Raw genomic sequence first — 22,734 nt, 5'->3', positions numbered from 1 at the left:
TTTAACGCTGACTAAAGGCAGGCATACAGCTGCAAGGAAGTACGCAGGCAGGCAGGCAAGCATGTGGCGGAGCTGCAAGTAATGTGGGGAAGGCTTCACATGAGCCTGTGCATCCCTATTTATTAAGTGTGGGCTGAGAGTTAATGGTCTCATTGGCCACTCAAATGACCAATCAGGTTGGCAGTCAGCCAAACCTTACCATACTAGATAAAACCCACAGGCCTGGACTCCAAATATGGGAATCACATGGGCGTGTCCTGGGCAACTGACTTTATGGCCCCGGTCTGTTGTGCCCCTTTGTGCTCGTTTACCTCTGGTGCAGGCAGAGAGTCATGTCCAGGCAGAGCAGGCATAAATAAGCCTGCTTTTGGGCCTACAGGCCCTCCACAACAATAAGATATGACCCATTGCCAAGAGACATAAGTAATGATCTGTTTTTTACTCTGTCATTCCATTTTATTGTTGTTCTGGCATGAATACCAAGAGGAAAGGTAAGGAGCTGACTGTGGAAAAGCTGTGAGCTACTATTTTCACTACCTGCCTACTGGATGTATGAGTGTTTAATGTGAAAAAATTTAGTGCTAGTGCCAGTTTAGGCTTTTCTCTCCAACTTCCAGTTCTGTCCTTGCTGCTCTGTTACATGGTGTTCCAACACTTCCACTGAAGTGAACCAGCTTACGGGGAGCATGGAGCATGTGGAGAGCAGGAATACTTTGTGATATTGATGTGATAACATTTACTGTTGTGATTTAAAACACCCTGGCTTTAGAAGTGTGAAGAACTGAACAATACCTTGTGGGTTTGCCCTAGTAAATCTTCTTTGGCTGATTTAAAATGTAGCTAACCTTAAAAGGAGAAAGGCAAAATAAATAGTGGGAAGTGACTGCTTTTTCTGAGATGAAGCATTTCTGGAAGAAAATATCAAAATATATATCAAGATGAGTGTGATGATATTAGTGCAGGTGGTTTGGTTTATGCCATGGTATGCTGATGTGAAGGCAAAAAGGGAAATGTGACTAATAATTCCCCTAAACTTTCAAAATTAATCATAGAATCATTACAATTGGAAAAGATCTCAAAGATCATCAAGTCCTTAACACTGCTTAGTCCTTTACCTTAACACTGCTAAGTCCACCACTAAACCATGTGCCTAAACACCACATCTATATGGCTTTTTGAATGCTTCCAGAGATAGTGATTGCTTCACTTCCCTGGGCAGCCTTTTGGAGGACTTACCCACTCTTTCAATAGATACTTTTTCCCTCATATTGAAACTAAACTTCTCCTGGCATGATTTGAGGTAATTTTCTCTTATTCTCTTGCTTATTACCTTAGATAAGAGACTGGCCCCATCTAACTTTAGCCTCCTTTCAGGTAACTGTGGAGACTGAGAAGGTCCCCTCTCCCTCTTTTCCCCCACCAAACAACCTCAGTTTCCTCAGCTGCTCCTCATAAGACTTGCTCTTTAGACCCTTCACCAGCTTTGCTGCCCTTTTCTGGACCCACTCCGACACGTCAATGTCCTTGTAGCAAGGGCCCCAAAACTGAACCCAGTGTTTGAGGTGCAGCCGCACCGGTGCTGAGTACAGCAACACAATCACTTCCTGATGTGGGCGTTTGAGAGAAAATCGGACCTTTTGCAGTCTGATAATTTAAGGAAGTGTGCTGTTGCCACCTAAGTTCTTAGGTTTTCAAAGAGGGCTACTATCATTTAATTTGAGATAGCAAGGGGATGTTATAGAAAGCAGCTATCAAAGGATGGCAAACTGAAGGGCTTCTGACTCTTTGAAGCTTTTTACTTAGTCTGCTGTGCTAAGTGTGACTGGTGTTACATTGCTTACAGAAGTAAATGCTGTAGTAGTTTAAAACTCAGATGTCTCAGCTTGTTTTAACCTTTCCCACAATGGTTGGAATTTGCTTCAACTATAAAACTGAAGTGTTAAAACAGTTCTAAATCCACCACCTGCCTTTCTAATTTTTCTCCTCTACATTGCATACATAATTTCTTTTTCCCTTCATATAAACACTGTATGTTTTCTGGATTATATTTGTCCCTGTGTAAAACAAGACTGGCAAATCTCTGAGATTGTATTTCTTGTGCAAACTCGGAAGCGTACCCTGCCACAGACCAACTGCAAATGCACCACATTTTACTAGCATATATTTCCATGCTGTATATTAAATTGAATCATCAGCCCTTTAAGGGCCCTTTTGAAAAAGGGTGTTTGGAAGCCTTTAGTAATTCAGGGCATGGCACTTGATGCAATTCTGTCAGTCCTTTTATCTGCATAAACAGTTTCATGACTACAAGGGTGAGATGAATGAGGATTCAATCCTGCAGTTCTAAGTTCCCTTGCTGCTGTTGGCTTCCAGCCAGAGCACTGTGAAGTAAACATGAAGTACTTCTCTACTTATCCCTGGCATTTGAAAATAATGGCTCCAACCTGATTCTTATGCAGCCAGCAAGTAATTCAATGACCCACTGGCATTCCTAAACTTGTGAGCAGTAACCTGTGCCATTCTGCGCAGAGCGGCAGTATAGATTTACGCAGACTTACTGTGTTGAAGGGAGTTATTACTGCCTGACGGTTTTATTTTGACCTTCTCTAAATGTTTTTAAAAGGTCAAAATAAACTACCAGTCTATTACAGTCTGAGCAATGACTGTCTGGAGAGCAGCCCTGAGGAGAGGGACTTGGGGATGTTGGTGGACAAGAAGCTCAACATGAGCCAGCAGTGTGTGCTTGCTGCCCAGGATCTGGTTGGCCCTGCGGGCTGCATCAGGAGAAGTGTGGCCAGCAGGTCAAGGGAGGCGATTCTCCCCCTCCACTCAGCTCTGCTGAGACCCCACCTAGAGTACTGCATCCAGTTCTGGAGCTTCTATTACAAGAGGGAAGTGGATGTGCAGGAGTGTCCAGAGAAGGACCAGGGGGATGATAAGAGATCTCGAGCACCTTTCCTATGAGGACAGGCTGAGAGAGATGGGGCTGTTCAGTTTGGAGAAGAGGAGGCTCTAAGGTGACCTCATTGTGGCCTTCCAGTATTTGAATGGGGCCTACAAGAAAGCTGGGGAGGGACTTCTCTAGGATATCAGGGAGTGACAGGACTAGGGGGAATGGAGCAAAGCTGGAGGTGGGTAGGTTCAGCCTGGAAGTTCTTCAGCATGAGAGTGGTGAGATCCTGAAATAAGTTGCCCAGGGAGGTAGTTGAGGCCTCATCCCTGGGGATGTTTAAGGTTGAGGCTCTGGGCAACTTGTTCTAGGGTAGGGTGTCCCTGCCTATGGCAGGGAGGTTGGAACTAGCTGATCCTTGTGGTTCCTTCCAACCTGGACTAATTCTCTGATTCTACAGTATCAAATCTATTCCATATTGCTGTCTTTTGCATGAACCTTTTTGTTAGTATGTTAGAAAAATTATTTGTGCTGCTGAAAAAGCAAACTAACTTTATCATTTTCAGTTTTTGTGGGTTATTTTGAAGCCTAAGCATTACACACAAATAGAAGAGAAAATCTGCCTGAGAATGAGCTGTGCAACTTTGTCATGAGTAGATGCCAGTAAAGTTTTCAAGATATTTGCTTGAGAGTTCTGTCCTGATTCCAGGGCTGTGATCTTCAAAGGGGCCCATAAAGATTTCTTTGCCTAGTTAGGGCCCTAACTATAGATTTGAATGCAATGAGCTGTTTGTATGTCCCTACATAGATGCTCTTTAATTATAGAGACCTAAAGTACGTGAACATTGTAAAGTGTCCTAAAATATTATTGATGACCTATTAGAATATTTTCTCCTAAATTTCTGAGAGCATATGATATTGAAGGATAATTTTAATGCAGCTTTCCCAGAATGTGTGTGCTCTTCTTTGTCACTTGACTCCAGTAAGCAGTGGCTGGAATTAAGAAATGTATTTAAAATGCTTTTCCTAAACCAATGTTTTGGGTTATGACAGACACATCTTTGAAAACAAGTGTTTGTGTGGTTTTCCAGGTGGCAAGAACATCTTAACTCAAATGTAACTGTAAATCTTATGCTGAAGAATCTTTATTCTGCCTATGTTGATATGTCAGACTCTCTTCCTCCCATGGCCTTTTGCCACACAACTCTCAGAAGAGCCCAAGTATTTTGAGTTTCTAGAGTTTAATTAGTCTTCATTTCCTAATAATACAAATTCCTGGAATGTAGGTTCTTTGTGTACCACCAGCTTCTAAGATGCATAGACTAAGCTATCACTGAGAAGCTAGTTCTTCACTTCTCCAAGTGTCAATGTAGCTTCCACAAAGATTGAATTGCACAGAGCTGATAAACACGGATTTGGATTTCATTTGAAGATCAAAGCACAATAGTGCAGAAAGTTAATTTTTTTTTTCTGAAGTCTTTAGACTTCAAAGAGTCACTTTTGAAAAATCAGAGAACTTAGCAACAAGCAATAGGTATCTGTCTGTATTATATATGTTAATCTGCTCAACATATAGAATTCAGTCTGTTTCAAATTTTGGAAGCAGAGTTAAGTTCCTGCCTGGGTATTGCCTCAATCATTGAACCTTGGGTAGCCTTCTTTCTTAATTAACTTTGAGAAGGCATGTAAGTGTAAGCCTACAGATTAGTTTTTATTTTTGTGTGCACTTTACTCTTTGCCAGGAGAAACATTTAATTTCCTGGTGACAGGAAGTCCTCTTTGCGGAAATAATCCTGTTCTTTCTGCTGATATTATAAGGTCCAGTATTTAATTGCTTTCTCTACCCCTTACAAACAAAGGATCTCTATCAGTCTGCATCAACTAAGTATCAACATGTGACGTGTTGTTCGCCAGCTTGTATTAACACAAATACAGTAGTCTGGACCAAGATGCAAATAGTATTACTAGCGTTTTTGAAATACCATTCTGAAGAGCCATAAATGTCTCTTACACTTCCAAAATAGATAAACCATCTCGGATGCATCTGCAAGTTTAAATGTATCATAGCTTCCAAAGAGCAATTTGCTGTTTGTCAGTAGGAGTCCAGTGTCTCTTGCCTTCTGGCAAAAAGTAACACTGGAGGCTGGCTCTGTGTCAGCTTCTGCTGGTGGAATCTGCAACAGCTTTCTATAGATAGCCGTCAGCAAAGTCACTGTAATAGAAGATGCTGCCTGATAAAAAGTTAAATCCATTCTTGCTAGAGCCAACTCTGACAATTTGGTGATTTGAGCCAGCTCTAAGCTTTGCCTTTTGCTGTTAGAATTTGATCCTGCCTAGCTTTAATTTCTTTGGAGTTCTCAAATAATTCTTGCTGCTGTATTGTAGCTTAGATGACATCTGCAGAGTTGTTTAGACCAATATCTTCTATAGAAATGCATAACTGTCCGTAGTTTTCAGTAAGTTTTTAAGTACTTCAGCATGAAGTCGCACCTGATCTTTTGATGTGTTTTTTTTTTTTTTTTTTTTCAGACAGATTCTATTTCTGTCAAAATCAGTTTAAAGACCCTTAGAGGGAAAAAAAAATCAGTTATGCCTTTTTGGGTTTTGGTTCTACACATCGTAATAAAAACACGTCTGCCTTTTAAAAATAAGTCGTAATACTTTTAGAGTTTTTGGTCTTTCACCTCTTTATCCTCTATGCAAGCAGGACTTCTAGATAAAAAGTGGCAAAAGATCACGTCTGGAATTTTTATTGGTATAGGCAGAAGCTACAGTAACTACAAATTATTAATTCAGAGAAAACATGAACCTAGCTGTATTATACACTTATTCTAATAACTGTAGTTCTCCTTGGAGACAGGCTCTCACTGAATGAGTGTTACATGTTCATTCCCACCTCTTTCACATAGATGTTTCTCTTTGAAAAATTTACCCTTTCTATTCTTCTAGGCCTAAATATGAGTGTGTAAATGCTACTTCATTTTTCACCTTTTTCCTGAATGGAAAAAGAGCACTTTTCACATATAGGGTTTTTTTTCTGAGAGGTGTGGGGAAAAAAGTGTCTCATTTGGAGTAATCTTGAGAATCTGCACCAAGCAGTGGGCAACAAATATATTGTTTTGGTCTCTACACATACCAGTGGGAGCTTCTCTTGAGTTCAAGAAAGGCTCTAAAATGTTCTGGGGAAGAGACATTAGAAGAATGCATGGAGTATTCTCCATGCCTGCTTGCTCCTGATGGCAGAAAGACTGTGCAATAATTAGTGATGTGTATGTAACTGATCCTATCTTGAGTGTGACTGCCTCTTGTCAAATGTCAGCTGTTTTCTTTTTAAAGTATTTAATGTATGTAGATCATAGAATTACATAATATTTCTGTGCTTGTTGTTTCCTGTAGAATCACAGGATGGTTCAGGTTAGAAGGGACTTCTCAAGGTCATCCAGTCCAACCTCCACTGCATCCAGGAGGAACACCCTCAACTACGTCAGGTTGTCCAGGGCCCCGTTGAGCTTCACCTTGAGTATCTCCCGGTAAGAGGCCTCACTTCCCTGAGCAACCTCATAGAAAAGAACTTACTCCTTACATTCAATCTGTATCTGCTCTTCTCTGTAGATAGTGTCTACTCTGGCACTTTGCTTCTGCTTCTGAATGTCCCTCACCTCCTAAAAAACAAACAAACAAACACAAAAAAACAAACACAAAAAAACAATCCAGAGGAAAAATGGAAGGTTCAAAATAATTGAATTATTCCTTCATTCATGTTTTGCCTTTGACTATCTGCTTCATAACTGCCCACTGGATATGAGCAGAAATTGAATTCAGACTAGAAAAAGAAAAGATAAAGCTCATGTCCATCCTTTGACTTGCACTGTTAGTGGCAGGTTGGCTGAGTAGTACATAACAGTGAGGTGTTGCTCTCAATCAAGACAACAGAGCTTTATTATTCATTGCTAATGTGAATCCAAGTGCATTATTAAATTACTGAATATGAATTATTTATCCAAGTGATGGATAAATAAGAAATGGGTGCTGAGAGATTCAGCAATTGATTTGGAAGAAGTGGAGGAGTTTTAAAAGCTGAGACATTCAAGTTGGAGTTGATTAAAAGACATAAATGATAAATATGAATAAAGAAATGATCCTATGAGAGTATCTGCTGGAAAAGAATATTGCCTGAACACTTAATACAGAGACAAGTTAGATGCTATCTAGGAAAGAGTTCATGTGCAAAGCTGCAGCATGAGTTCTTGAAATACACTTGGATTGTAGATTTTAAAGTTATTTTAAACATATTTCTTCATTTGAACAGGATTATATTGGTCATCCATTTGGATACGTCCTGGTGGAGCTATCATTCCAACAAAAATCTATAGAAGTACACCCGATAACCCTTGCAGTTTGAGTTTCTCATTCTGATGAGCAGAGTTCATTTTCTACAGTTTAGTCAGTGGAGTTATTTCTAGAGTAAAGAGTGGAAATTAATTGTAATTTGAAATACATAGTATTTATTGTTAATACTTCACTGGTTAAAAACTGGAGACTCCCAGACTTCCAGGTGTGTTATTATGATGATGATGGAGTATCCTTGAAGTGGCTTTATCAAAAAGAGCAACCAATTCAATGCCATGTTGTCCCTTGTCACTGGCCATCCTACTGGCACTCCATCTGCACATCTTTATCAACATGAATGAGGCCACCTCTCAGTCTCTTCCTCTCCAAGCAGCAAATCCCCAGCTCCCTCAGGCTCTCATCATGAGGAATACACTTTGCTGCTTTCAGCATCTTTGTGGCTCTGTGCTGGACCCTGTCAAGCAGTTCTGTGAGATCTTTCTTGAGCTGCAGGGCCCAGAACTGGACACGGTACTCCAGATGCAGCCTCACCAGGGCAGAGTAGAGGGGTAGAACCTTTCTCGACTTACTAACCACAGCCCTTCTAATACAACCTAAAATCAACATTGCTTTCCTACTTCTGAACGGTAAATATATCATTTTAGCAAGCATGTGGAAATTATGAATCATCATCATGATCTAGGAATTCTTTTACTACACAGTGGCATCTGAATGTCAGCTTCCAAGGTCAGCGGCACATTAAGCTTTCTCTTATATGTCTCTGCCAGGCAGTGAAGAAAATATAATTGAGAAAATGGGCAAATGAAAGCTAAGATGATAGAATCAACCAGGTTGGAAGAGACCTCCAAGATCATTAAGTCCAACCTAGCACCCAGCCCTGTCCAGTCAACTAGTCTATGGCTCTGAATGCCTCATCCAGTCTTTTCTTGAACACCTCCAGGGATGACAGCTCCATTGCCTCCCTGGGCAGCCCATTACAATGGCAGATCACTCTCTCTGTGAAGAACTTTCTCCTAACATCCAGCCTATACCTCTCCTGGCACAACTAGAGACTGTGTCCCCTTGTTCTATTGCTGTTTGCCTGGGAGAAGAGGCTGACCCCTACCTGGCTACAACCTCCCTTCAGGTAGTTGTAGACAGCAATAAGGTCACTCCTTCATCTTCTCCAGGATATAAAGTCCCAGCTCCTTCAGCCTCTCCTCATAGGATTTGTTTTCCAGCCCCCTCACCAGCTTTGTTGTCCTGCTCTGGACATGTTCCAGTATCTCAACATCTCTCTTGAATTGAGGGTCTCAGAACTGGGCACAGTACTCAAGGTGTGGCCTGATAGGCTAGATGAGTTAGATGGGAAAAATTAGGTGCCTCTTGTAGGAAAAAACATCTCTGACCTATAAGCATTCTTGAACACCAGAAGAGTAAATACTGTTTTACATTTCTGCAATAAATTTTAGTTTTTCTAAATGGATTATTTTTGCTAGAGAAATAATAGTTAAGGTGTTGCTCCTGAGAACTGAAGCCCAAAGTACATAAAGTAATCCTGAACTTCAGGGTAAACAGAATAATGTTCAACTTCAGTATCATTTCAGACTTCTTTTATTCATGAAAAGTAGTATGTAAGATGATTGTAGATTTATCCATTAACCCAATTCTGTCCAGTTTACATGCTAAAAGTAATTTGTGTTGTCACCAAGAAAAATTAAACATCTTCCAAGAGCTGTCATAGTCATATGCAGGTGGGCAGCCTCCTGAAGAGCTCTGACCAAAGGTGTTCTACGGTCTTGCTTATCACAATGGATAAAGTAGATACTACATATTATAATAGACATTCTGAAGGGATCATCTGAACAACTTTGGGGCTTGACCATAATGGGATACCAAATATGTGACGCAGCAGGGTTCAAAAAGCCCTGTATAGCCAAATGCCTAAGCAATAGGGTTTTTTTGATTCTTTCTGGATGTTTTAGATCCACATGTTCAAGTTGAGCCTCCACTGAGCAACTGATTTTTTGTTAGTATTTCCTGCTTTTAGAGTAACTGGAGGCTTTGAGCTTTTCCCATAGTGCATCACATTTCTGACTCAGAAAAATAAGTGCACAGAAAACCAAAAAGTAATATTTAGAAGGTCTCATGTAAGCCTTTACTTAGTAAAGGCAGGAGTAACGAAAGCTAAGCAATAGCCATCATAGCTGTATAAAATACCAGACTATAACAGACAAGAAGAGTGATCTAGCATAATGACAGGTCTCTAGCATCTGTGCCAGAACAAGCACATGTCCAGCAGTATGTGACAGGGCTCAGATATGTAATGTTCAGAGTTGAAGAAGGCATAAGGTAGAAAATAGCACAAAGCAGAAAAAGATTTATTTGCCTTGGCAAATCTAGCAGCATTATGGCAGAGCAGTTGGACAATCTTACACTCAATTCCAGGCCTCCCTGTAGTTCAGTTTACTCAGGATGTCGATTTTCCACTTTGAAAATAGGGATAATATATTCTGACCTTACTAGGATGTAGTAAGGATAGAGTGCAATGAATTTAAGAGAGCCGTTCTGATGCTACTGTGTTAGCTGGACCTCTTGTTAGATACAAAGAGCAGTGCTATTCCAGACTAGCCTTTGGAAGAACATAGATAATGGGATTTATGTAGGTAGCTTTCACAGTGTTGTGGAGGGGTATTCTGCCTCCTACGCTGATTTTGGCTAAGGGGAGAAATTAATTGGTGCGAGATAATAAATATATATTTTTATAGAATATTAAACTCAACATTCTGAACTCTTGCCACCCCCAACCACTGTATTTAATATTAAAATGGATCTTACATGGTTATGAAAACATTCTAGGACAAATATCTACAGTAACTTATTAATAATTAGCAAACAGCTCAAACTATAAACAGAGAGAGGAGTTTTTCCCCACGGCAATTATCATTTGGGGTCTATATACTATTTTCCCAGCAGAGCAGGCTGAAAACTCTCTTTTCTGCTCTATGGCTGAGGCAGTAGATATTACAGAGGCATTAAAGCATTTACTTGCAACTCTTATTAATCAATAATCACCCTCCGGTGCTACGTCACAGCCTATGCCAGTGTTCAAACTTCAGTGGAGCTTTGCCTGTGGAATTTGAGGCTGGAATCCTCCCGGCTTGAGGGGAAAGGATGAATCTTCCCAGCCTCTGGGGAAATGACTGTCTCTGACCTTGTTCTCCAGGCAAAGGATGCAATCTCCGCCCTTGTCTCCTGGCTTCTTCTGAATGCTCTGTCTAGGGATTCTTGGCAGGATCTCAGGTGCAGGAGAAGTATGGTGCTGTGTGGTCTGAGCATGGCCTCATGCAGTTAGCAGGCCAATTACATGCAGACGATTCATAGTCTGCTTCCTGGTAACTCAGCGGCAGTGGCGCTTACCAGGCAATGATAGGCAGCAGGCATGCAAGGTGTGTGTGGCTGCTCAGGAGTCTGCACTCCATAAGTAAAGGCAGGCAATACAGGATCTGGTCCTGATAACAGAGTGGCATGCAAGTGTGCACAGCTGGCTGGGAGTCTATGGGTTCCACATGTATATAGGCAGGCTTAAGTGAGCTCTGCAACTAAGTACGTACGCAGGCAGGGGAGCCCAAGCCATCGGGAGAGTCTGAGGTATGCAGAGGGAGTCCGAGCTGCAAGTGAGTCCAAGCACATTGTTTACCTGTGTACCCTTATTTATTGAATGTGGGCCAAGATTAATGGCCCCTTGGCCACCAGAATGACCAATCAGATTGGCAGTCAGCCAAACCTTACCATAATATGCAAAAACACGGGCCTGGACTTTCCCCAGATACGGGGCTCACATGGGTTTACACCAGGGAAGCACGAGCTGGGCATGTGGGGCTTACACAACATGTTTACAACCAGGGGTCCTGGCAGACCAGACTTTGTGGCACCAGGCCTATTGTGCCCCTTTTATCCATTTAATGTGTTTACCTCTGGTTTGGGCAGGGAAACATGTCCAGGCAGGACAAGGCATAAACAAGCCTATTTTCGGGCCTACAGCCCCTCCATAACGCACAGGAAAAGCATAGGAATTTGATTTTATTTACTGATTGCAATTAGCAAAAGTGAGACAAAAACAACTAACCAAAACTCCCTAAATTTTGCCATTTGTGTGGAAAAAGTGGAGCAATGCCCTGTAAAATTTGAAAACATCTAAGATTTGAAAGAGAATGAGTACAGGGTGAAAAACTGAGGGAATTTAGAGTCATCTTTTTTCCATGACAGTTTGCCTGTCCCTAGTTACACTCACAGCATTAACCTTGTGTTGAACATGGGTGCATTCTAGACTAGTATTTGTTGAATTGCCAGTAGAACAAAGATGATCAGAAGGCTGCAGCACCTCTCCTATTAAGACAGGCTGAAAGAATTTGGGCTGTTCAGCCTGGAGAATAGAAGGCACCTGGGAGAACTTAAAGCTGCATTTCAATACCTACTGAAGGGAATCTACAGTAAGGCTGGGGAAGAATTGTTTAAAAGGTCTTGCAGTGACAGGTTGAGATTGCTTTGGCCCCAAGACCTCTAATCATTTGCTTTACTGGATAACACTGCCCTGGCACAGCTCCATGCCGGTGAGCCAGCCCGCTTACACATTGGAAGTTTGAGAATAGGCTCCTCTGTCTGGGGAAGAATAACAACAGGCACTAGGACAGGTTCAAGGCTGCCCTGCTGGAAAGCAGTTCCATGGAGAAAGATTTTGGAGTGCTGGTGGGCAGCAACTTCTGCATGGGACAGCAATGTGCCAAGGGAGACAATGGCGTCCTGGGATGCATCAGTAAAAGTGTGGCCAGCAGGTCTAGGAGGGGTCTCCTCCCTCTACTCTGCCCTGGTGAGACCACACTTGGAATATTGTGTCCAGTTTTGGGCTCCCCAGGTCAAGAGAGACAGATACGTGCTGGAGAGAGTCCAGTGGAGAGCTGTGAGGATGATTTTGGGGACTTGAGCATCTCGCCTATGAAGAGAGACTGAGAAACCTGGGGCTATTTAGTCTGGAGAAGAGAAGGCTAACAGGAGATCTGATCAATGCATACAAATATCTGAAGAGGGGGTGTCAAGTGGAGGAGTCCAATCTCTATTCACTGGTCAGCAGCAATAAGACAAGGAGCAAAAGCTACAAAGGTTTTACCTAAACATGAGGAGAAATTTCTTTACAGCAAGGGTAACAGAGCCCTGGAACAGGCTGCCCAGAGAGGTGGAGTCTCCTTCTCTGGAAACTTTCAAAACCTGTCTGGATGTGTGTGTGTGACCTACCCTAGGGGATCCTGCTTAGCAGGAAGGTTGGACTCTATGATCTCTGGTGAATCCAGCCTCCAAATTTCTGTGATTCTGTGACAGGACTGGAGGCAATGGTTTGAAACAGGAGCAGGGGAGATTTAGGTTGGACATTAGGAGGTGAAATACTGGAAGGGGCTGGGCTGCCCAGGGATGTGGTTGAAGCCCCATCCCATGAGACATTCAAGATCAAGATTTGACCTAGTTGGAGGTGTGCCTGCTAACTGCAGGGGTGATGGACAAAATGACTTTTGAGGGTTCTACCCACTGCAATCGGTGAATCTGTACAACAATTAGTAAAAGAGCATTACATGGTTATCAGCTCTGCATCACTGTGGTATGCTTCATCAGAAGATTTTGTAGTTCATTATAGAATAAGACCTGTAACTGATTTATTTCTGTCAGTGTTAATAGTATACTTCTGGCATTATACGATAAACTCTAACCTGATTTTGAAAATACTTTTTTTTTCCCCTACATGAAGGGGAATCCTTTGCAAACTGTCACATCTGTTATCTGCTCAAGGTGTAAGCAGTGGACATCACAAGCACAAAGGTTTGGCAATAGTTTGTTCAGAGTAACCCATTTATTCTTATGTAATATTTGAACTTTCCTTATGCCATGTGCAACTTAGGCTTGGCTAATAACTGTTCTTGTTAGTCCTGTGAGTAAGCAATAACTTCTTCCCCTCATGAATTTTATTATCAATCATTACATTTATTTCAGGATATTTTGCCTCTCTTGAAGTCAATCAGAAACCCCACCAGAACTTTTAACCTAAATGTCAGTATACCAAACATATTAAAATAGCCATAATTCTTACCGAATCGTTGTGTATCTGGGCTAACATACTAGAGGCAAATGGTAAATTCTTACTGGTTTCTCAATTGTGGGAGGTATTTTGTGTGTGCTTTTATTTAGTTTGAGTTTTGTTTTTGTTTGGTATTCTGTATGTTTGTAATTGTCATTTGCTTGTGCATGTTGTGTTGATTCTGGTGGTGTGGTTTCTTCCTTTAGGATTTTTGCAACAGAATAGAATACAACCAACCAGCTTGGAAGAGACCTCCAAGATCTTCCAGTCCAACTTAATGCCCAGTCCTACCCAATCAACTAGACCATGGCACTAAGTGCCTCATCCAGTCTTTTTGGATGGCAACTCCATCACCTCCCTGGGCAGCCCATTCCAAAGCCACTCACTCTGTGAAGAACTTCCTCCTAATATCCAGCCTGTACCTTCCCTGGCAGAACTTGAGACAGTGTTCCCTTGTTCTATTGTTGGTTGCCTGGGAGAAGAGACTGACCTCCCCACTTGGATATAACCTCCCTTTAGGAGGAGGTTAATTTTTGGTGTTGATTTTCTGTTGTTCTTGTTTGCTGAGGTTTTTTGACAACAAAAGTCTAACATGTGGTTAGAAATATAGAGAACGTAGAGGCAAGTCCCCACAGGAAGAGATTAAGTGGATAGATACTTATTTTAGGAGAACTGGTTTTCATTGTGGGTTTCACTTGTGTTCAGTCATGAACCTTGTGCTAGTTTGAAGCTAGCTAGAATGTTTTGGTAAGAAGAACTAGATTACAGACTGTGAAAGGTAAACAGTGGTGATGTCTGCTTCAGTCATAGGCTTGCTGAGAGGTGTAAGAGCAAGAATCCAAACATAGACAAGGTAGTCGCTCTCTGTCCAGGCTTTGAGCTGCATTTCTCTCTCTAACCTAACCTGCTTCTTAACCCCTCTTGCCAAATCTCCATTCTTCCTTGGGCACAAGGCAATGACTGGGGTAAGGTAGAGAGATGTGAGAGAAGGTGTAAGGGTGGTTGAGAGCCCCTCCTGGGGACTCAGGTTTCTGGGAGGGGTGTTGTGTTTCTGTATTATCTTTTAACTTGTACATTTCTGTATATACTGTAAATATCTACTTGTCCCTTGTTCTAAGCTGTAAATATAAAAGCTTCATTCAATTTCCAGAGCCAGCTGAGTCTAGTCTGGGTGATTTCTGAAGTGTGCGGGGGTGGGTAATACCCAAACCATCACAACCTGCAATTGCTTTTCTTGGCATTGCTCCCCTGTATGACCTGCTTTCTCATGCAGCTGAAAGACAAGCTGTCTGTAGCAATCTAGGACATTTTAGACATGTAACCACCGTGAACATAACTTTCCTCATGAGCAAAAGGCTGCCTGCTGTAAGAAAATTGGAGCAAGCTGCTGGGCATCATGGAAACACCTGCAAAAAAGAAAACTTCTTGTAACAAATTAGTCCTCATCTCAAAGTAATCTTAATTTAAGTGGACAAGATGAAAAATCAGGAGAAAAAAACAAATAACAGCTGTGGCAGTAATTGTTTTGGTTACATATTTTTATTTTATGCTGTTTTACTGATAGGAAACACTGCTGTAAAGCAATTCAAGTGAAAAATCATCACAGAAACACTCTGTTTGGAAAAGACCCCCAGGATCACCAAGTCCAACTGTTATCCTTATTCTGCAAAGTGCACCCTTAAACCATATCCCCCAGCACCACATCCAAATGACTTTTAAACATATCCAGGGCCAGTGACTCTACCACCTCCCTGAACATCCTATTCTAATGCCTGGCCACTCTTGCTGGGAAAAAAATTTTCCTAATCTCCATTCTAAACTTACCCAATGGCAGCATGAAGGCCATTCCCTCTTGTTCGATCACTATTTACTTGTGAGAAGAGACCAGCAGCAGCCTCTCCACAATGTCCTTTCAGGTAGCTGTAGACAGTGATGAGATCTCCCCTCAGCCACCTCCTCTTCAAATTAACCAGCCCCAGCTCCCTCAGTTGCTCTCCGTAAGACTTACTCTCCAGGCCTTTCCCCAGCTTCCTTCCCCTCCTCTGCATGTTTGAGAACTGCATGCAGTTGTGGATGCTCCCACCCTGGGAGTGGTCAAGGCTAGGTTGGATGAGGCCTTGAGTGACTTGTTCTCGTGGGAGGTGTCTCTGTCTATGGTGGAGGGGGTCGGAACTAGATGATCTTCGAGCTCCCTTTCAAGCTTAACCATTCTATGTTTCTGTGCTTTAGCCATTGTTTGCTCTATATCAGAATAAGAAATGCTGGACAAAGTCCTGGTGTTGCACCATTATTCTGGATTTCTTAAGGCATTTGGCAAATTATTGTACTCCAAAGGAAAACAAGGTGAAATGCATTGCAAAGTATCAATGCTGCTAACTTTGAAAACAGCAAACCTTGTAAAATTTCATAGCAATGCTTAGCATCATGTGAAAAGACAAAGAAACAGAGCATGAAGAAGGGAAAAATTAAATACATGCTACATTTTTCTTCTTTGTATTTTCATATTCAGATTACATTAGATTTATTGATATCAGTTTGCTAAGGGTCTATTTTCTGTACAACAAGATTTTAATTTTAAGGGCAGATTGCTGTAGGAATCATCTGTGGACAAAGCTGCAGTGCTGACTGGATGTAAAGTTAAACCCTTTCCATACCTCTGAGCTCATGCTGGAGCAAGAGTCATCATATGGCATTTTGAGGAAGAATTGGAGGTGGTGAACAGGACTGAACTTTGATTACTACAGTTCTTGTAGTAGCCAGAGGAGGTCTAACTATCTAGCCATGCTGAAATGTTCTGATTGTGGTGATAAATTTCTCCTGCAACTGACTTCTTGATAAGAGACAGTTTAGGTGGTAGATCTCTGTCTTGATTTCTACTTCCAACCTGCTGGGAGTAGGGTATTTCTCCTGAGAATCTGTGCTGTTCTTTTTCTGCTATTTCATTCTTGCCATGTAGCAGGAAAGCTAAAAGCCTACAACTAAGCTGCAGTTCTCATAGTATGATAAAAATGCAAAGAGACTGTTGTCTGAAATGGAAATAGATAGAAATAAATAGAAAGAAAATAAATACATGGGACACTTGTAATTTATGAATAGCTAGATTGGTGTGTGAGATCCTTGCAGTAGGTCTGACCCGTCGGCGCTTATGTGCTTCTAGGAGAAAATATTAATACATGATAATTTTAAGAGAACATACAGTAGTAAATGGCTTAATTTGGCAAGAGTTCTAAATTTGTAATGTGCTATGACAACAATGTAACAAACACATGGAACTGCTGTGAGGGTAATGTTCCCTGTTTAGCTTTTTTTCTGAAGTACCTTAGGTTTTTGAATGATAGGAAAGCAATTCAGATCTGTAGAGGTTTTTGCCTGTTCTTTTGGGTTTAAAGTAGTAAAATTTCAGAGGCGTAACAAAGGTCACTACGCACAGAGTCTTGGACCTCTGCAGTGAGCTAGGCAGACATTAACAAAATCCAGAGCAATTATCACTTTAACGAGCTTTGTGAAGTACCTTGAAATACTTGCAAATTAATTTTATGGTAAACTAGCACTGCAGTATAGATCTGAGGAAACAGACTGAACTCAATGTTGTGGTTGTTAAACGGTGTTTAATTACTGTGACAAACAGCAAGCGGTCAGTTCTGCCTTCAGTTAAAGCAGACACACTGAAGTATTCAGAGACCTGTACTTCAAGGGACAGAGCAAGAAAACTGGGTTAGAGTCATAGGTGAAGTTTGCAAGTTGGACCGATTTTGACATGAAGGAGAGAATGAAGGAATGAAGTTGTGCTTTAATTATAGCTGTTGGAGTGGATTTGAAGCAGAGTCAAGGTACTTTGCAAAGTACTCTGAAGTAAGTAAAGTTAGTTTGTATCAATAGCAAACCACAGACAGAGATGTTCACACCTCTTCTAGGCATATAATTTAAGGGGATAAATTAAGCAGCTAATCTGTCCAGGGCTTTGTGACAGACTATGCAAAATTAGTGATCTGTATTAATTTTGATATCCAGGTGATGATTGTTAATAACTATGAAAACCATTTCTTAACATTAAAACTTGCCAGAAAACTTTTTCACAAGGTTCAAAAAAATGCAGAGTTTGGAAATTTATATGTACAGGGAACAGGCAAAACTAGATCACTTATTTCTTAGAGTGGCAAATGCAAATATTATACTGGAAGAGGCTTTTAAATATTTACTTACAAAGTATGAATCGGACAGTACCCAAAGCACATGGAAGGGTTTCTGTCCGAGTTTCCCAGCCTCTTTTCTCAGGAAGCTGAAAGTCTGACCTGGTCTTCTGGATGATCTGGGTATCTTCAGGACTTCCCATCTTGGCAAGAGACTTGCAGAGGGACAGGCAGGATGCAATGTGGTGTGCAGCTTTGGCACACTGTTGTGCTGGCTGTGCAGGCCGATCGTGTGCAGGCATTTAAAGTCTGTTCCTGGTAGCTCTCCAGGCAAATTCAGGACACAAATGAGGCAGAAGCAGCCCCCGTGCTACCTGCCTATCCCTTTTATTAATATCTGGAGCGAGACTAATGGGGCATTGGACATAAATTAGCCAATCAGATTGGCACTTTGCCAAGCCTCACCATATTAGGCTGAAGCCAGGACTTTTGTCCTCCTCTTCCATGGTTGCTTCCCCCAGCACAGAAGGAAGGGGAGCAGGGGAACATGTCTGGGCAAACCAAGGCATGGATAAGCCCATGTTTGTCCTACCAGGCCTACCACTGTAGGCTTCTAACATACTCAACAGGCAGAAAGAAAGGAATTGTAAGTGTTCCATGAAAGAGTCCAGCTCCAAAAGCTCTCTCTGGCTTACATTAGCTTTATCTGTAACAATGATTAATAATGTAACTGGGTTTCTACTAGACTTACCTGCTGATCTGTGGGCACATCTCTCTCTAAATTTATTCACAGGAAAGCTCCACTGAAAGCAGTAAAATTACAGTATCTGCCTAAGTCATCTCCTTGGGTTCTACTTCTTTGCTAGTCCACAGAGGATGGTATAGGTTTTGCCTTACCAGTCATTTAATTTAAAACAAAATCCATCTGTGCTCTTAGAGGTATTCTAAAATTCAGATCTGTGTTTTGCTTTGCTTCTGCCAGGGCAGGAGCTGTGACACTTTCAGAAGAATTTATAGGTCTGGTGCAAGAGGGACATGGCCTTAAGTAACCTGCCACTGGAACAGGTTACTTAAGACCTCATCCAACCTAGCTTTGAACACCTCCAGGGAGAAAACATCCACAACCTCCCTGGGCAACCTGTGCCACTGTCTCATGACCCTCACTGAAAATAACTTCTTCCTAACATCCAGTGTAAATGTCCCTTCTTCCAGTTTGAGTGCATTACTCCTTGTCCTGTCATTAAAAGACCTCGTAAATAGTCCCTCCACAGTTGTCCTGTAGGTCCCCTTCAGATACTGGAAGGCCACTACAAGGTCTCCTCCAAGCCTTCTCTTCTCCAGGCTGAAGAGCCCCAACTCTGTACTCATAGCAGAGCTTCTCCAGCCCTTTGAGTGTCTTTGTGACCCTCCTCTGGACTCACTCCAACAGTTCTATGTCCTCCTTCTGTTGGAGGCTTTAGAACTCTAGTTTTTATTTCCTATTTCTTTTGCTGCTGTAGCTAATTTTATTATTGTAACTTGGGTAAATTTGGGCAGGATGAGTACTTGGTAGCCTTATTCTGTGTCCAGACGAAGACGGTTGTTTTTGAGTCTGGGAAAAAGGGGCTGCTGTGATTTCAGTGGGTTGTATCAGGACTTTAATGAGGAGTTAGAGCATTTTCTTCTTGTCCTTTCAGCAGAGGTTAGCTACTCGTCTTTCCAGATAGTACCTAATAGAAGGTACTTCTATGTAGTATTCTTACTGGCTTATTGTTGGCCCCCTCATACTTTGCACTATATTAACAAGCATGCGAGTGTTTTGCCAAGTGGCCTTCTTTGAATTAGCAGGAAAATCCTGGGCAGAGTCCTACTATAGCCCCTGCTGTGTTCCAGTTCCTGGGTGTAGTATGTTGCCCAGGAAAACAATGTCAAAAGAAAAGTGACTTATAACAAATTATAGAATGGTTTAGGTTGGAAGACACCTCAAAGATCATCTAGTTCTGACCCCCCACTATAGGCAGGGACACCTTGTTGGGGAGAGCAGGAATTAATACGTGGCCGAGTCAGGAATTTATCAAAAATAGTTATTTTTTGTTTTCCCAAAAACCTGCCCCCACAACTATATATACAAAGATTAATTTAGTTTAATAAGCAGATTCAGTCACATTAGAATTAAACTACAGGGATACTGTCAATAATCTGACTATATTGGAAGTCAGAAGTTGGAAAAGGCCTCAGCTATTAATTAATAGCGGTTTCTTACTAAATTAAGCTAAGCCAAATAACTCACTCAGGCTGACTCGTGCGGTCTGTCTTCCTCTTCTTTCCAGCGGCTGCAGGTGAATCGTTAAGGGTCGTTAGGCACACAGAGGTGTCAATAGGAAAGCGAAATCCTTTGAAGGTCTCTCTGCAGTCCGGGCACAGGGGAGTGTGTGAGCTCAGGCAGACACATACGTCCAGGCATAGGCAAACTCCAAAGCAGGAACCCCAAAGGCGGGAAGACCCCCAATATTTATAACCTTGGCTAGACAAAGGGCAGAGTTACCACACCTTAGGCGCGAAAGCGCACGGCCAATCCCAGCCTGGCTCCAGTGCAGGAACTCACGGGGCAGTCCTCCCCCCCTTCACGGCTGCAGGGCAGGCGAGGGGGGAGGGAAACCAGGCGGCTTTTCCCCTTTCCTCCCGAAGTCCGGGCAGGAGAGGAATTTAGGGGTACAGGACTCCAGGACACATCTCCCATTAGAACAGGGAGGCCTTGAACACCTCCAGGGGGGGAGCATCCACAACCTCCCTGGGCAACCAGTTCTGGTATTTCATCATCCTCACTGGAAAGAACTTCTCTCTAACATCCACTCAAAATCTCTCCCCTTCCATTTTAAACCCGTTACTCATCATCCTGTCATTACAAGATCTTCTAAACAGCCCCTCTCCAGTCTTTCTGTAGGCCCCCTTCAGATACTGGAAGGCCTTCTACAAGCTTCTCTTCTGCAGGCTGTAGAACCCCAACTCTCATAGCCTGTCCTTGTAGGAGAGGTGCTCCATCTCTTCGAGCATCTCCTCTGGACTCATTCCAACAGTTTTGGAGCCCTCAATACGATGAGATCAAACTGGACACAGTACTCCAGGCAGGATCTCAGGAGAGCAGAGTAAAGGGGAAGAATTCCCTTCCTTGCTCTGCTGGCCACACTGCTCATGCTGCAGCCTGACATACCTGGCTGCCTGGGATGCACACGCACACTGCCAGCACATGTACATTGTTTACAAGACCTGAGAGCAACTCTGTCATCCATTACAGCACTTCAGGTGTCATAGGAGAAGAGGCTTAGTAATGTTGAGAAGGAAGAACAGACAGTTTGGAATGTGGATTGTACATCTGCAAAAGGGGAAATCAAACTCTGTGATTATGGTTAGTGATAAAACCATGGAATTGACACATATAAAGAACTGTTTTATCAATTGGCTAGAAAACTGTTATTGAGCTTATTTTCCATAATCCTCACACCCTAGAAACTCACTATTTGGAGTTCTTTCTTAAGAGCCTCTTGACCTTGATTTGTTGTTTTTCCCTGCACTTTTCAAGTGCATGAAGACCAGAAATTATATATTTTAAAAGGAAAAAGCTGAAAAGGAGAAAACTGATTCTTGGTTGTTTGATTTCAGTTGAGAGAATTCCTCATTGCAAAACCCCAAGGCATTTGGCATATGGAATTATGATTAGAAGAAATGTATCTGCTGGTTTATAGCACATGACTTGCTTTATGGAATTGTTTCTTTAGGTGGGGAGGGGAAGGAAAAGAGTGTCTCAGCTTTATTGTAGTTGAAGCTTGCATGACTCAGAACCCATACCAATAATTTTATCTCTCTTGGGAAAAGGATTCGGAGATGTTTTGTATTTGTTGAACTACTAAATACGTTCTCTATTACTGCTTTCCTTTTTTATGTATAATTAATTTCTAATGGCATAGCAGAGTCCACATTTCCCCTGTTATTGTGCCAAGTTGAAAGAGTTCACACAGCACAAATAAAATTGGATCTTTGAAGGCCAAAAATGTGTTCTTGAAGAATATTTGTCTTTTTAGAAGATGACAGATAATGCACAGAGGGGATCATAATCTGTTAGACAGAAATCTAATATTCCATTTGGGGAACTGTAATTTGCTGAAATTCATGAGAGTCAGAGTCACTGACCAAATGTCACTCACTGAAGGAAAAAAAAAGACAAGGTGAATTTATTTGAAAACATTTTGTTACAATGCCATATGCTTTCAAAAGCTGCCTGTCAAGGCTCAGAGAATAATTGGAATATAGTTGGAACCAGGCTTTTGTTAGTAGTCTCTGTTTAGCATATACCTTCAGTGTCCTCAGTGATTTGTAAAGCTCCACAAATGCCTTTTTAAGTAGAAAAAAAATGAGTTTTTATTGTAGGACTATGGGATATTTTGTACATCACAATAATATCAAATTAATTTTTTTTCATCCTCTTTGTGATTATCTTTCAGGAAGAAAATAATCTGAAGGCAGAACCTTCATCTACTCCTCCAGAAAAATAAATCAGAGCTATGTGAAAAATATTTGTAAACACCCTTTAAGTGGAAACCTGATTTCCAGCCTCCTACCTGGATTGCTCCCAAATAGGGCAGAGTGTGCCTTGGAGATGGAAAAGGTAATTAATGTTTCTGGGAAGACTATACACTCCAATGAAAAATGCTTTGCTTTGCTAAGGTTCCTGACAGGGCTGCATCCTTTTGTCCCTCACCATCCTTAATTGTTACCCCAAGGGAACATTTCCTCTTCTCTGCAAGTAGTAGATTCAATGCTTTAGAGAGATTTCTGTATTCCTGACCAGACATTTAAAAGCAGGGCTTGTTAGAAGCTTTCCACCTCATTAAACAAATTGAATTAACTTATTTAATCCTCAGGCCTGGGGATGGCAAAACTCAATTCTGTGGAGGTGGCAGCCTGGTCAATCTTCAGCCTCCTCTTCTGTGTGCTTCCACTTCTCTCCTGCTCTGTGCCCAGCCCTTTTGGAGGGATGCCCAACAGCTGCATGGGCTTTTTCCCCTGAGCTTCTCCTACAGCCTCTGCTTTAATGGTGATTTTCGCTGTCTCATTTTGAGGCCTTAGGCAACTGCTGACTGCTAAAATTGATGCATGGGAGCAGCCCTGTTTAAAGCAAAATTCTTCTACTAGAAAACAATTACTGCAGATACAACTTGTGCTGGGGGAAGTATTTCTCAGGCAATGAAGGTGAATATTGAGCTTCCATGTAACTCTGACACCAC

At 41.8% G+C, this 22,734-nt stretch overlaps 1 long non-coding RNA gene across 2 annotated transcripts in view; it reads left to right on the top strand.

Moving 5' to 3' along the window:
• Window positions 1-21,951: 21,951 nt before the first annotated feature.
• The window catches only part of LOC135187749 (uncharacterized), a 72,402-nt gene continuing 71,619 nt past the window's right edge, over window positions 21,952-22,734 (top strand). For both annotated transcript variants that reach the window (XR_010307431.1, XR_010307433.1), the window contains exon 1: window positions 21,952-22,115. This is a non-coding gene — a long non-coding RNA (uncharacterized LOC135187749). The remainder of the gene's footprint in view (window positions 22,116-22,734) is intronic.

The sequence above is a fragment of the Pogoniulus pusillus genome, chromosome 2, assembly GCF_015220805.1.
Source record: "Pogoniulus pusillus isolate bPogPus1 chromosome 2, bPogPus1.pri, whole genome shotgun sequence".
Lineage (NCBI taxonomy): Eukaryota > Metazoa > Chordata > Aves > Piciformes > Lybiidae > Pogoniulus > Pogoniulus pusillus.
Note: the sequence above shows the minus strand (reverse complement) of the source record. Positions and strands in the feature narration are given on the sequence as shown.